Here is a 17778-nt window from a genome sequence, read left to right on the forward strand (position 1 = left end):
TTAAAACTTATCCAAGTGAGTTTATCCATGAATATAAGATATCTTGTTTTATGAAAACATATTTGAAAACTCGTTTTGATATCTTACATGCTTAGTATGTCTTTTATTGAAAATATGCTTGACTTTTAGGACTTTAGGACATACAACTAGTTTTGCAAAACCGGTACCATGTTATGAAAATGTTTATAACTCATATATTACTTAACACTTGTCTCATTTTGAAAACTTAATTGAGTATAGGATTATTTTGACAAACTCTTTGTTTTTACATTGAACACTGTGAATTGTGAGTTTGTTACTTTAGTGCAGATCCTATATGCTCATGTGTCCTAGTATGCTTATGCAATGGCTCAACTCTTACTCAGAAATCATGCAAGATACACACCGCAAGAGTTACAATACGTACTCACTCACACAACCCTTATTACAATTAATTTATACACAATAAAAACTCCGGGATTTGCTTTGGTGCTTTCGAGTCAACGTCCTTCCGATCTTTCCTATTTGATGTCTACTCGATCCAATCTTTGCTTCTGATTTGGTACCTTCATGTATCTCATACTTTGTACCTCTACTAGATAAGATTTGCAAGGATGAAAAATACTATGAACAACAAATATGTGAATATCATCAAAACATATAAACCAAGATAGTATAGCTATCAGGGCTAACATATAACATATGAGAAATTGAACATTTATTATATTTATAAGCACTTATGTATTTATATATAATTGTATAATTTTATTATTGGAAACTTTTGGTGAAAAGTGGGTGAAAAAAACTTTATTGCATTGTATATACTGTACTGAATATTTTTAAAATAATTCTAATCACTTTTTATAATTTTAATGATTATAATGTATGTAAGCATAAAGTTAACAATATATATATATATATATATATATATATTTCTATATTCTTATATTTTTAAACAATATAAACTGAAATTAATTATATAATTTTAGTGTATGTAAATATAAACAAAAGATAAAGAAAGTAATAACTGACAATTTAAATTAATTTTGTAATATAAAAATATTTAGAAAGAAAGTGGTGGAAAGTGGTTGAACCCCAAATAAATAAATATATATATATATATATATATATATATATATTTTAGTACAATTCATTCATGTTGGAATTTGAATGGATACACCCTAAATATACTAAGATCAAATGGTCAATCTGCCATTGGGGACAATTAAGACACAGCAACAATCAAGCTCATCAACACTCTAAGGCAGCTACTCAAAATGGGTCAAACGTCATAAAGGCTAGAGTAATTCACTCCCGCGCAATAAACAGCCGGTGTGAACCTCATAAAGGCCAAAGCGATTCACGTCTGCGCTATAACTTGCCAATAAATGGCATTACCTCCTAAGGTCAAACTCCTTTGCTATAAATAGAGAATCAGGTGGAGAGGCAAATGTATCTCATTCTAACCCAATTTCACTATTGCATTCAACCTCTTTAAAACATTCCCTTACTTAGGCATCAGAGAGACCCCCCGGAGTACACCCGGATCCTCCAAGCCACCTTTGTTTTTATCCTTTTTAGGTGATCGGAGACCGGAAGGCTTGCTGGAGGTCCTCGACATCTCTATTCCGCAACAATTGGCGCCGTCTGTGGGAACGCTTCTAAAAGGTGTTTATCACACTTTCGGCCTCGATCTTTGAATCATGGCAACAACTACCAACTCCAAATCTAACCCTGTTGCAGGTGATCAGTCGCCTCAATCCGTGCACTCTACAACCGTAGACCATTCAGGAGTCACAAGGGAGGAGTTCCTTATCTTCCAAAGGAGAATGGAAGCCTCCCAAAAGAAGATGAAGGACATGTTCAACATGCTCTTACAAAAAAAGAGTCATGGAGAACCTGCCCTTCACCAACGGCCAATCGATCCTAACTTACTGGAGAAAGTAGAAGACCCGAAGGAGAACAATGGAAAAACAAATTCCTCGAAGAAAGTGGAGGACGCAAATAGCGTGGGAGTGAACGAGCAATGATTGAAAAAGCTAGAGGAGAGGATAAAAAAGATAGATCAAATAGAAAAAATGATGAAAGAGGGACGAACCAACCCTTCATATGGGGAAAGTTTGTTAAAATCGTCAAATCCACCATTTACCAAAGAAGTGATGGAGGTTTCGCTGCCCAACAAGTTCAAGATGTCGACTTTTGAAATTTATGAAAGCTCGACTGATCCAATGGATCACTTAGATACCTTCAAGGTGTTAATGCAGCTACAGGGTGCACCTGATGCCATCATGCATTGTGCGTTTGTAGCTACCCTTAAAGGTAATTCTAGGGTGTGGTATCGAACCTTGAAGGCTAGGTCGATCAACTCATTCTCATAGATGGAGCAACAGTTTATGGGTCATTTCATCAGTAGTCGAAGGATCGCCAAAACCACAGCCCATATGATGAGTCTGGTTCAAGGAGAACGGGAGATGTTGAAGAAGTTTATACACATGCAGTCAACTCGGTCCTAGTTAGAGAAGAAGGAAGGCAGCATAAACCCATCTACTACACCAACAAAGTACTAAGTGGAGCCGAGTTAAATTACACCATAGTGGAGAAGGCAGCCTTTGCAGTTATCTGTGCAGTGCAAAAGTTAAGACCATACTTTCAGGCGCACAAGATAATTGTGTTGACCAACTTACTGCTGAAACAGATTCTCCATCAGCCGGAGACCTCGGGGAGAATGATGATATGGTTAATTGAGTTAGGAGAATTTGACGTACATTACAAGCCAAAGCCCGCTATCAAAGCTCGGGTGCTGGGCGATTCCATGGTGGAACAATCCCACGAAACAACTGAAGAACCAAAGGCCTAGACACTATATGTGGATGGATCGTCTAATGCAGTTGGAGGAGGAGCAAGTCTAATCCTTATGATGCCAGACGGTTCAGAAACACTCTCTGCGTTGAGGTTGGAGTTCACAACAACTAACAATGACGTTAAATATAAAGCCCTGCTGGCGGGTTTACACCTAGTAAAGTCCCTTAGAGTGGCTCGGATTCATGTGTCGAGCGATTCACAATTGGTGGCAGAGCAAGTGAAAGGAGAATGTGAGGCTAAGGAACAAAAAATGAAGAAATACCTAGCAAAGGTGCAATAGTACATCAAAACATTCGCTTAGTTCGATATAGAGCATGTACCGTGATCGGAGAACGGAAAGGCTGATGCACTGGCAAGATTGGCCTCAGCTACAGAGCCACATTGGAAGAGGGTCATCTACTTGGAAAGAGTTAGGAAGCCTTCCTACGAGGAGGTCGGTGTTGTAACGCCTTGACCTGGGTCTACCAAGGAGCACTGTGTCTCTCTTCCTCCACCTGGATCAGACAACAGGCGGGGTGAGCCTTATCGGACTAATGACTGGCCACGTGTCCTGTCCTTTTCAATGTGTTTTGTCCTCACACACTTTTTGAGAAAACTTCCCAAAAGGTCACCTATCCTAAGATTACTCCAAGTCAAACACGCTTAACCGTAGAGTTCTTATGGGAAGGTTCCCGAAAAGAAAGGTGCACCTTGTTGATATGGGTAGTAGCATCAAATATTTTTTTAAACCTTTTTCCCACGAGGTATCACATGTGTAAACTTGGGGGTATTTGAAGCTATCGAAGGAGAATGGAGAACCCCCTTAATACAGCACCTTCGGGATGGGTCCTTACCAAATGAAAAGAAGGAGTCTATGAAGATAAGAAGGAGGGCAGCCCGGTACACTCTCATAAACCAAGAGTTGTACAGGCGGTCCCTGACATTGTCATACCTACGATGCTTAGGTACCGAAGAAGGAGAATACGTGCTAAAGGAAATTCACAAAATGATATGCAGAAATCACCTGCCGAGCAAGGCCTTAGCCCATAAGGCTTTGTGGCAAGGGTTCTACTGGCCCACCATGAAGAAAGATGCGTTTGAAATGGTTAAACGGTGCGACAGGTGCCAGATGTGCACCGAAATACGACGCATGCCAACCAGTATTCTTTCCCCTATGACGAGCCATTGTCCCTTCGTCCAATAGGGACTAGATATCTTGGGACAGTTGCCTTAAGCCACAAGGCAAAGAAAATTTTTGTTGGTGGCTATTGATTACTTCACCAAGTGGGTAGAAGTAGAAGCCTTGACCCACATAATAGAGCACAATATCACCAGATTCGTATGGGTTTCGGTGATTTGCAGGTTTGGCATCCCATAGGCTATAGTAACAGACCATGGAAGACGGTTTGACAATGAGCTTTTCAAGAAATTTTGTGCCGACCTAGGCATAAAACTTCTATTCGCATTTGTCGCACATCTGCAAAGCAACGTCCAGGTGGAGAACAAGAACCAGACAATACTACATGGTTTAAAAACACAGCTCGAAACTTCACAAGACAGATAGGTGCAAGAGCTCCCGTCAATAATTTAGGCATACCACACAACCCAACGAGCAGCCATAAGAGAAACCCCTTTTGTGCTAGCCTTTGGAGTAGAGGTAGTCATTCCTGTTGAGGTCAGAATACCCTCCCGGTGGAGACAACATTTTGACAAGAAGAATAATAATGAATAACTAAGAGCAGAATTAGATCTCTTGGAAGAAATACAGGACCAAGCATAGTTGAGAGTCGCGACATACAAACAAAAAGTGGCCAGATATTACAATGCTCGAGTTAAGGCATGAACATTCAACCTAAGAAATTTGGTCCTCAGGAAGGCGCGAAACAACCCGGCAAAGCCGGGATCAAGCAAGCTGAAGTCTAATTTGGAGGGACCATGCCAAGTCACGTCAGAAATAAAGCCAAGGACATACACTTTAAAAGAATTAGGGGGAAAGGAAATTAAAGACACATAAAACTCTGATATGTTAAAGGAATACTACTCTTGAAATTCCATTACTCAAAAAGTTGTACAATAGAAATAAAATTATATTACTCAAAATATTGTACAACAGAATTGAAAGGCTTCAATAACCAAAGTGTACTATGAAAGATATAGTAAGACGACAAGCTGATCTCTCTAATCATCAACTTTAATCCCTTCCCCGATTTTAATCTCCTCCCCCGATCTTGGGATTTAACTGTTGTAACCATACGAGCACACGCCAACCAGAGAAAGGTCAGGATGCAATGTCTTGACCTACTCTCAGCACCTCTGAAAGCCTTTGCGGTAACTTTTGGCGGTATCAAGGATGAAGTTCTTGGAGTTCCGATACTTCGAAATAGCAGCAGGGATTTCTTCACGACAAATCCTTGCTATCTCCTCTTGATGAGCCCTCTCGCGACGTTCAGCATCTTCTTGGGCTTCATGCAACTTGTTCTAGGCAACAACATATTTCTCCTTCACATATCCAAGGTATGCAGAAACATCTCAGCCACCTTCTCCTCCTGACCCAAAGCCATGGTTGCCATTTGTAAGCAAGATCAGCAAGAGTTAAGAGCATCGAAAGCAAGATCACGGACAAGACTAAAAGGGGTACCTGGTAGGAAGTATGTCACATTGTTGCAGACAAAAGATCTGAAAGTGACATCTTAGCCTCCACAAGGTCCTCCACACACATCGCACAACGCACAGGATCAATAAGAGTAGGCTTTTGAAAAATGGGACCTGATGCAGGGGTAAGCACGGTCAAGTTCACTGGGGTAAGGGCTCGCTATCCACTGTAGGGGCATCCCGCATTTGAGAAGAGTTGCCTTCGAAATCTCTCTTCTTCTTCTTCTTCTTACTTGACCTCTAATTCTTCGCCTTCGCCATCACCGCCTTGTATTGGTTAAAGTCCATATCTGCAAGAGGGAAGAGGAAAAGGTGAGAAAGCATAACACAATGCAAATATGAACACGTACACCATAAAATAGGAAAGGCAGCTACTCGGAGACACGCGACTAAGCCCAAACTGCACAAGGACACGTTCCTTGAGCAATTCGCTGGGTGGGGCAATCCTCTGCTGACTACTATCTTACAGGTCCTTAAGAATGGCCTACTCTGATGGGGAAAGCGTAGGAGTCAAGTGCCACAGCCGAACTGAAACAAAGATAAAAGATTAGAGATAAACAAACAGACACCTAACATAACCCAGGCACGTGTAGAAAAAATAAAAGACAAAGGAAGAAACATCACCATTAAGAGGAGTAGCCCAGATGCGGGGCCCATGATAGTTTAGCTCCCCAGAGGCAAAGAAGAATCAGAACTTCCACTCATGAATGGAAGAACTACTGGGAGTAAATAGTTTATACTCTGGAAGGGAGTTGAAGTAGTACAATTCCTTCTCTATGGAGTGCATCCTCATCTGAAAGTAATGCCGAAACAAAGGCACTGTGGGCTGGTGACCTGGTTTTAGGAGGAGGACAGTGAATGACACCAACGATAAGTACGAATTAGGGACAAGCTGTGATGAAGCTTTGTTATAAAATTGGAGGACGTTCGAGAAGAAAGGATGAAAGGGCAACCGAATACCTAGATCCAAGAAGGCAGTGTATAAACAGATCTCATTGGGCCCCAGCTCTAAAGTAGACTCGGAGCTATTAGGCAACCTGGTATGAATATCATCAGGAATAGTAAATAAGCGATTAACATTACACATATCTTTCGAGGAAAGGTAACATCGGGCAGTCCATACGGTAACAGGAGGCTTAGATTGAGCCCTCGAGGGCTTCATGAAAATAAAGATCGAAAGGAAAGCACAACAAACAACTTACACCACTCAATGATTTGGATCAACAATGCTTATTTTCTACAAGTTTGCTATAATCACAATCGAAAGAAAGGAAGAACACGAAGAACAATACAATGAATACCAAGAACAAGAGAAGAACAAAGCAAAACTTAACATACAAATGCCAAACGAAAAGCAACGAAAGACACAAAGAGAAAGGCATAGGAAAAGCATACCTAACAGAGAGCCTCTCGAGCAAGACAAGGAGCGAAGGAGCAAATGAACTCCTTTTATAGAGGAAAGCTCGCTAAAATCTCGAGAAACTGCACATCTAGAGAAGGCGAGAAGGTATTAGTTAATTTATGTTTCCAAGGAAAAATGTCAACTTCCCGTACGAGCACACTGCCCAATAAAGATACACATATCACGCCAGACACAGAAGCTGACCAGACACGCGCCAACAAACTCTCACGCGACCTGCGTCCCAACTAGAGGGGACACCTAATTGACGTGACCTCGAGTCCTAAGACATCTCAGATTCCCCAGGTATGACACAAATAACAAGAAATTTTGATTCCCTGTTGGTGCAATCATGAAGGACCTCAAAAATCTACAAAATTGGCCCAACTAACGAGGAAAGCTTGTGAGGCCAAAAAAATGTTCAGCAAATAAGCACAGCTCATTAGGCAACTTTGGCCCAACTGACGAGTAAGGCTCATGAGGCCATGCCCAGCAAATAAGCATAGCTCATTAGCCAAATTCGGTCCAACTGACAAGTAAGGCTCATGAGGCCATGCCTAGCAAATGAGCACAACTCATTAGGCAAATTCGGCCCATGCAGTCATGTATATCTCATGCGCAGTCACCCAGTTTGTGACCCCTCGACCGCGTTCATCCATGCCATGGTGGTCCTCCCCATGTCCATTATTTCTTTCATTTATACTTGCAATTTCATATTAATTAACCTATGCTAGTTACTTATTTTGCAGTCTATGTATATTTTTTAAATCCCAAGAATATGCAAGATGCTAAAGAGTAAGTTTTTTGTAATATTTTAGTGATAATTTATTATTAGACTTAAGTTTTCATTAATCATAATAATGAAAGGACAAAAGAATAATTTTATTAATAAATTTTATCTTTTTAAAATTTGACTACCTATTAACCAACTAACTAAAAAAAAAAACTCAATGATTGAAGTGTAATACTTGAAAATCTTAGATGTTTCAAATTTTACCAATGAAAAACTATATAAAGAATATTTAATAAATTAATCTTATTAATTTTGCACAGTGAGCAAATAATGAGTTTTGAACACTACCTAAATTTTAGTACATTAGAATATAATGAAATTGTGAGGACATGATAAGAATATTATAAAAATTACAATAAGTTTAGGAATCATTCCCCATCCCATTCTGATATATCAAACAAATCATTAGGAATAATAATAAGAGAATCATATATATATTTGATTTGTCATGCCCTGAACCCGACAGTGGGCCCTAGGGGTGATTTAATAAGTTATCATGTTCCTGTATCATTCAAACACACATGATACCATACAATGTAAGGGTCCGAACCCGTGGGGTTCCTATATACCCTAATCAGATTCACCAACACGGTTTACACAACGGAAAATAGTCAAACTATATTAACATGTCATACCAATTTATACAAACCCAACATCTAGGTCCCATAATACAAAACAAAGCCTTGGGTGTCTACAAAACCCAACACGACAACCCGGTCATGATCCAATACTTACACTAGTACTATACGCAGCTAGATCGACAACCACGCTCCCAACGCTAGGATGCTAGTTTCGGCTACTCGAGGGACCTGAAAACATGTATGCACAATGGGGGTAAGACACCTCTCAATAAGGAAGAATCAGGTTATATCAGTGTGTGGCATATGTGTGTTATTTGACATAAAACATAAAACAAATCCAGTATTTTCTCAATGCAGTTACAGTATAATCACAATAACAGTTCCAGTATATCTCACAAACACATGATCCATATCCAGTGTCGTCACACTCTTCGGTAATGAAGTCAGTCCGCATTACACGGCGTCCCCGACATATGGCGTAGCCCCAGGCTCCCATGGGTTGCCGGTACGATATCTGGTGAACTCACACCCTTCGGTGATCAACCGGTATAGAAAGTGATATTTCACACCTTCCGCCTACGATAATATACCGACTCGTCTCCATATCTAAGCCTTCGGGGGTAAGCTGGCGCGCTTCAATTATCATCAACGTTTGGCCTTATTCTAACTCGACATTTTCACAAAACCTGGAACATTTTGGGAAGTCACGTCCTTATTACTGATTTCAACAAATCATAGCCTATGGTACACAACTGGTTTGACCTTTCACAAACCTAGAACATTTTCAGTAAAATAGTTCATTCCACATTTATTTGGTAAATACATAAATTACGATTTCAAGAATATAGTTTAAAAATAAGTCAAGGTGTGGCCATCTCCATACAATATACTCAACAATATACATACGGTTTTCTTACGAAACCAGAGATGCAACCCAAACCCCCTTTTTCCCAAAACTGTAACTCAAAAACCCCATAATTTTACCTGTCAAATTTTCCCAAATAAGTAGCCAAATCATACATATAATTGTAAACAATAGTTTCACCGATTCCGATTTCAAAAATATAACTGATAAAAACAGAAACCCGTTACCTTTCCCCAAAATCCAAACCCGAACTCTACGGCTCCTAAACAATGAATCGAGTTCCCAAAACCTATAAATCACAGTACAATACATACTTACAATTTCATTCTCTACAAGTCTACCAAAACGAAAATGAAAACCGAGCCTTACCTCGATTTTGGGTCAAAACCTGAAAATCCTTGAAATGAAGATCCGTTTCACAAATCATGAAGAGAATCCTTCCTTGATTCTCGTGGTAACATTGGTTTGTCGATTCCAATGACGAACGACGAAGAAATCTAGAGAGAAGAAGATATGCTTCGAATTCTTGAGAGAGAGAGAGAGAGAGAGAGAGAGAGAGAGAGAGAGAGAGAGAGAGAGAGAGAGAGAGAGAGAGAGAATTTTGATATCTTAGCCTCTAAGCAACTCAAAATGATATTTATAGCACCTTGACTCGGCCAACTTCGTCGACGAGCCAGCGAAGGAAGTTCATTGATGTAGCGGTGGCCTCGTCGACGAGCCTGAGATTTCTGGATTTCCCAAAACCTCTCGGCTTCTCCTCGTCGACGATCCTCTACATTTCGTCACCGAATAGTAGAAGGGCTTTCGTCGATGAAACTCTGGCTTCGTCAACAAGGCCTGCTCAATTTACTATTTTACCCTTTATTTATTTATTTATTTCAAATATCATGGGTTGGGTTCTTACAACCTCCATTCCTTACAAAAATTTCGTCCTTGAAATTTGTAATCTCTTATTTACAAACTCATCCACACAACCAAATACACGTACCCGACTCTAGGAAGAGCCGGCGGCTACTGCAACGCAACCCCGTCACAATACATACACGCCCTCACTTATGGCGGAGGAATACCATGGTTACATACATATACCATCTCAGGAGTTCACAGTAATACACACTCCCAACGACTAACCACCTATCACAATACCATAGTAGAGTAATACACACACACTCACTGATTCTACTATCCAAACCACAACTCAAAACAACTGTGGATACTCTCGACGTATATCCGCTTCCAATTCCCAAGAAGCTTCCTCAACCTCGTGATTCTGCCACAATACCTTCATTAACGGTATGTCCTTAGTACGTAGCTTCTGAACTTTACGGTCCAGAATCTGAAAGGGTACCTCCTCATATGCTGAAGTATTCCTAATTTTCAAGTTCTCATAACTAATAACATGCGACAAATCCAACACGTACCTCCTCGACGTAGATACGTGAAACACGTCGTGGATCCTTGATAGGCCTGGGGGTAATGCAATCTTGTAGGCTACCAGACCCACTCGCTCAAGAACTTCTAATGGTTCGATATACCTCGGGCTCAGCTTGCCCTTCTTCTCGAATCTCATCACCCCTTTCATCAGAGCGATCCTCAGGAATATCTTATCCCCCACTTCGAACTCCAACTCATGGCGGTGAACATCCGCGTAACTCTTCTGTCGACTCTAAGTCGATTTAATCCTATCCCAAATCAAACCTACCTTCTCAGGCGCCTACTGCACGAGTTCTGGTCCTAACATCTGACGTTCACTAACCTCATCCTAATACAGAGGAGACCGACACCTCCAACCATACAGAGCCTCGAATAGTGCCATCCCGATACTGGCTTGGAAGCTATTGTTATAGGCAAACTCTACTAGTGATAGAAACTGCATCCAATTACCACTGAAGTCTAACACGCAAGCCCGTAACATATCCTCAAAGATCAGTATTGTTCTTTCCGACTATCCATTAGTCTAGGGGTGGAACGCTGTACTAAAAGTAAGCTTCGTCCCCAATGTTTCCTGTAAGCTCTTCTAGAAACTAGAGGTAAACCTCGGGTCTTGATCTGATACAATGGACACTGGTACCCTGTGCATTCTAATTATCTCATGCACGTACAAGTCCGCTAGCCTACTCATTGAGTAGCTAACCTTCATTGGTACAAAGTGAGCAGATTGACTCACTACTAAAAATGAGTAGCACTAGGGCTATCCAAAGTATAGGAGCTACATCGTGTAATAATTAGCCCAAATAAGCCAGATCGTCTCCACGGGGAATGCAGATTAGTTCTAAACTAGCGCGAAATAGACAAAAAAAATAAGAAAACAAATTTTACTAAACATGGTTCAAATTCGAAATCTTAGGATTTTTTTTTTAAAGTTTGTGGCAAAATTAAAACATATTAAAACCTAAAACAGGAACATAATGTAAACTACTAAGCTAACCTAGTCCATTCAACTATCCAAATAAATGATAACCAAATCAAACAAGCAAAATGACCAACTCCTCAAACATTAATCTCATAAAGGCATTCAACAATTAAATGAACCTAAACAAGGGCCTAAACAAAAATGAATTAAACCTAAACAAAGGCCTAACAAGGATAAACTATACCTAAAAAAAAACACGAAAATGAATTCAACCTAAATGAAATCTTAAACAAAAATGAACCACACTTAAACAAAATCTAACACTCACTCAAGTACTTAAACAAATTAAATCCACATTAACTAAGCTTAAACAAAGCAAAATTAACCCAACAATATTAAGTTCCATTAAATACTAAAATGACATTGAAGTCTAAGCAACTAATTAATTGACGTGACAAGAGAACTAGAGATGGAATGAAACAATAAAATAACTCAACTTAACAATGAAACCAAGATAAAAAAAAAAAAAAGATTCTAGATTTGACAATAAAAATAAACTCAACTGAATTTTTAAACTAAATTTAACAATAAATTAACTCAAGATGAAATTGAATTAAATTAATAAACAACAAGTTCCAACAAAGTAATTTAAAATGACATTAAACCAAAATACTACAACTAGATGACAATAAGAAATTTAAATAACATCAAAATAACATAATACAAGTAAATAAATATAAGGACAAAGAGACAATGAAAGAGGGAGAGAGAAAGAGAGAGAGAGAGAGAGAGATCAATGGAGGGCTGGTCGTGAGAAATCCCCCAACACAGCGGCAGTTCTTCCTTGTGCAGCAGCCCGCAGCGCCCCCCAACACGGCTCCCTTGAAGACCTCTAAAGAAAAACTCCAATAACCTTGCAAAAAAAAAAAATCAGCCTAAAACTAGCCACAACTTTTTGACTTTTCTCCCCTTACTTTTCTTTTCCCTCATTTCTTGCCCTCCAACCCATTGCCTTGCAGTCAGCCGTAAACCCTCCAAGAAATCCTACTTTAAACCCCACAAGAAGCTTCCAATTGTTGACTTTTCAAATGCATTTAAAAAATAATTTTTTTCAATTCCTTTAAGCCCTCCAAAGCCCATGACCCTCCTTGCTTTCTTTTTCTTGAGTGCACGGCCCTTTCATGTGTTTTTATTCCAGCAACCTACATTGAAGCGGCCCATTCATTTAATTTGCTTTTATTTCATGGCTCACATGTAATATATTATGCCCACATACTTCCTTGTCTTGTGTAGGTACAACAACTTCAAGCTCAATTTTGACCTTCGTGGAGCCCGTTTCTCGCAAAACTCAAAACATGAAAGTTGTAGATAATCCTTTCCTCTTTTTTCAGAAATTTAAATCGTCTCGATTGGAGCTTGGATGTAAAGGTTATGCTTGAATTACGGACAGGTGCCGATTTTGGTTCCCGTGAATTTTTCTACGATACAAAATTGCCAAAAATTCATAAATTGTGCAATAAAACTCAAAAAATGATAAACACGGCACTTTGTTAAAATATTGGACGTAATTGGTCATTTAATTAAAAATATAAGTTGTAAAGCTCGGGTTAAGATGCAAAATTATGTACTTTTAGCGCGTAATCATAGATTTCGTCAATCTGTCCACGATCACCCAAATGACATTCTGCTCGTGAAGCGTTGGCGGCAATCCGGTCACAAAGTCCATGAAAATATGCTCCCATTTCCATTTCGGAATAGTTAAGGGCTGTAACGGCCTTGCCGGCCTTTGATGTTCAGTTTTCACCTGCTAACACGTTAGACACTGCTCCACGAACTGAGCAACCTCCCTTTTCATACCACTCCACCAGAAGGTCTTGCGCAAATCCCGATACATCTTCGTGCTACCCAGATATACCATATACAAAGAACGATGAGCTTCCCCTAGAATCGTCTTTCTGATCTAGTCGTCATTTGGAACACATAGCCTAGTTCCAAACCTCAGCACACCACACTCAGAGATGTTGAAATCCACAGCCAACCCCTGCTACACTTTCCCCACAATCTAAACTAACTCTGCATCACTAGCCTGTGTGACTTTAATATGCTCAAACAAAGTCGGCTAGATCACCAAACTAGTAATGAAAGCTTAATGATCACCGATAACCAACTCTATACCAAGGCTTTCCAGATCCCATTTGATATGATGTTGAGCTACAATTGCAGATACTGCCGCATGCTCCGACTTCCGACTCAACTCATCAGCTACCACATTAGCTTTCCTCAGGTGATAACTGTTGGTGCAATCGTAGTATTTGATAAGCTAAAGCTACCATCTCTGTCTCATGTTCAACTCCTTCTGCGTGAAAAAGTGCCTGAGGCTTTTGTGGTCAGTGAAAATCTCACACTAAACACCATATAGGTAATGTCGCCAGATCTTTAGTGCATAAACTACAGCAGCCCATTCCAGATATGCATAGGGTAATTATTATCGTATTCTTAGAGTTTCCAAGAAGCATAAGCTATTACCTTACCCTATTTCATAAGCACAGATCCCAAACCCTTTAGAGATGCGTCACTATAGATCACAAAACCGCCATCCCTAGAAGGAATGGTCAAAACCGGAGCAGTAACCAATTGCTGTTTCAGCTCCTGGAAACACCGTTTACAATCCTTGATCCAATCAAACTTCACCCCCTTCCTGGTCAACCGTGTTAGAGGCCTAGACAACTTAGAGAATCCCTTCACGAATCGACGATAATAATCCGCTAGTCCTAGGAAACTCTGAACCTCCTGCACACTCTTTGGTCTCACCCAGTTGACCACAACTTCAATTTTGCTAGGATCAACTGAGATACCACCCTTAGACACCACATGGCCTAAAAATGTGACCTGATTCAACCATAACTCACACTTCTTCATCTTAGCATACAACTTCCTCTCCTGCAAAATTTGTAGCACCAACCTCAGATGGTTTTCATTCTCTTCCAGACTCCTCAAGTATACCAGAATGTCATCAATGAACACCACTACAAACTGATCCAGGTACTCATGGAAAACCTTGTTCATCAGTTCTATGAACACTGTTGGAGCATTCGTCAACCCAAAATGCATGACTAAGAACTTGTAGTGATCGTATCTAGTTCGGAAAGAAGTCTTCGCAACATCCTCAGATCTAACCCTCACTTGATGATACCCTGACCATAGGTCGATCTTCGAAAAGACCTGCGTCCCTTGTAGCTGGTCAAAGAGATCTTCGATATGAGGCAACAAATAATGGTTCTTCACAGAAACCTTGTTGATCTCACGGTAATCAATGCACATGCACATCGACCCGTCCTTTTTCTTCATGAACAAAATTGGAGCTCCCTAGGGTGAGACACTAGGTCAGATAAAACCCTTGTCCAATAATTCCTGCAACTGCTCCTTCAACTCCTGAAGTTCTGCTGGAGCCATCCGGTACGGAGCTTTAGAGATCGGTGCCTTACCAGGCAACAACTCTAACTCCACCTCATGATCCGAAGGTAAACTGGGTAAGTTTTAGGGAAACACATCCGGGAACTCGTTAACCACTTGAATATCCTCAAGCTTCAATTCATCCCACGGTGGTTCCCTCACGTAAGCTAGGTACCCTTGACATCGGTCCAAAAGTAACCTCTTTGCCTGTAATGCCGATAGAACCGGTGGCATCGAACGCACACATGATCCTACAAACTCGTACTCCTACTCCCTAAGAGGTCTGAACAATACTACCTTCCCACGATAGTCGATCACAACATAACTGGAGGATAACCAATCCATTGCCAGTATGACATCGAACCCAGACATATCGTATACCACAAGATTCACCTGTAGCAACCTTCCTTGAATTACCATTGGGCAGTTTTCTAACATCCTCTTACAGAACGATACACTCCCAGATGGTGTAGCTACATACAATTCTTCATTCATGACTTGGGTCTCAACCCCACACAGTTTTATAAAATTAGCAAATATAAAGGAGTGGGTCGTACCCGAATCAAACAAAACCACAACTCTATTTGAAAACAATATCATAGTGCCTATCACCACATTCCCAACATGCTCAGCATCTGCTGGAGTAAACGAGTATACCCTTGCCAGAGCTATGTTCTCCTGATAAGTTCCCCGAAATACCTGATTACTTCCCAAATTCTGTCTCAAAGCGGGCGTACCCCTCTTTGGTGCGTGACAATCTCGAGACATGTGAACCGATTAGCCACAGTTGTAATAGTTACCCCCAAACGGCTAACATTCACCATCATGTCGTTTGTGGCACCTGACACAACGCTCCCAATATTGGTCCCCCTACGAACCCTGCCACTCCGAACTCTGGCGACTTCCCATACCATAGTTTCTCTTCTTCCATTTCTCCTAGAGAGAACTAGACTGAGAACTAGAAGGCACTAGCCTCTTCTTCGATTCCTGATCCACCTTATCCTCCTGGATACCGGTCTCGATCACAGTGGCCTTATCCACCAAAATTGAAAATTCATGGATCTGAAACATACCCACTAATCTGTGGATGTCCTTCCTTAGGCCTTTCTCGAACCTCTAAGTCTTCTTGTACTCGTTTGAGATCAAGTACGGCACAAAACATGATAGCTTTATATACCGAGCAGCATAACCCTGCAACGTCATATCTCCTTGTGTCCAAGCAAAGAACTCATCCGCCTTAACGTTGCACGTGGAGGCTGGAAAATATCTCTCAAAGAATACTTCCTTAAAACGACTCCATGTCATCTCTGTAGGGACGGCTCTCTGCTTCTCCAGTAGAATCACCGAAGTCCACCTTCGCCTTGCCTCCCCAGAAAGCTGAAAGGTAGCATAAAGGACTCTTTGCTTATCTGTGTAGTGTAGGACCTCCAGAATCCTTTCGGTCTTCTCGACCCAATCCTTCGCAATCATCGGATTGGGTCCTCCTGAAAATATCGGAGGGTGCATACGTGTGAACCTCTCGATGGTACACTTTGCAACATTCAGAGAACGCTCACATTCCCTAACTTTTCGTCCGATCTCTTGTATAACCTGCCTCGTCAAAGCTTGAGGCACAGAATGGGACTCATTGCTTGCAGTTCCCTTGGAACCGCTTTCCAAGTTGTTATCCTTGGGCTCCATTATGAAAATACGATAGGAATCTATTAGCACTCCTACGTCACGTACAGTTAATGCATTTATTTACAACTAATTATGTTAACTACCATCTCACGGGTCCAAGTCTGTTCTATCACACCGACACGAAATCATCAATGGTTTGCCGCGATTTTATTGAAATCGTCATTCCAGGAAAAACAAAGAACACCGCCAACGAGTTCCTATCTAGCACAAAACAACCCTCGACCTACTCTACCCATTTCCCATATTTTATACTCTGGTATGTACACATAGGTACGCCTAACCAAGTCTACAAGACCTAACAACCTGGTTAACTCTGATACTAAACTGTCATGCCTCGAACCAGGGTAGTGAGCCCCAGAGGTGATTTAATAACCTAACCTGTTCCTATGTCATTCAAACACACATGATACCATACAATGTAAGGGTCTGACCCTGTGGGGTTCCCGTATACCCTAATCACATTCATCAACACAGTTTACACAACAGAAAATAGTCAAACTATATTAACATGCCATACCATACTAGAGTTTATACAAACCCAACATCCAGGTCCCATAATACAAAACAAAGCCTCGGGTGTCTACAAAACCCAACACGACAACCCGGTCATGATCTAGTACTTACACTAGTACTATACGCAGCTAGATCGACAACCACACTCCCCACGCTAAAACGCTAGTTTCGACTACTTGATGGACCTGAAAACATGTACGTATGATAGGGGTAAGACACCTCTCAGTAAAGAAGAATAAGGTTATATCAATGTGTGGCATATGAGTGTTATTTGACATAAAACATAACACAATTCTAGTATTTTCTCAATGTAGTTACAGTATAATCATAATAATAGTTCCAATATATCTCACACAAACATGATCCATATCCAGTGTCGTCACACTTTTCGGCAATGAAGCCAGTCCACATTACATGGCGTCCTCGACATATGGCGCAGCCCTAGGCTCCTACGGGTTGCCGGTACGATATCTGGTGAACCCACACCCTTCGGTGATCAACCAGTATAGAAAGTGATATTTCACACATTTTGCCTACGGTATTATACCGACCCGTCTCCACATCTAAGCCTTCGGGGATAAGCCGACGCACTTTGATTATCATCAACGTTTGGCCTTATTCCGACTCGACATTTTCACAAAACTTGGAACATTTTGGGAACTCACATCC

This window comes from Malania oleifera, chromosome 1 (assembly GCF_029873635.1).
Source record: "Malania oleifera isolate guangnan ecotype guangnan chromosome 1, ASM2987363v1, whole genome shotgun sequence".
Classification (NCBI taxonomy): Eukaryota; Viridiplantae; Streptophyta; class Magnoliopsida; order Santalales; family Ximeniaceae; genus Malania; species Malania oleifera.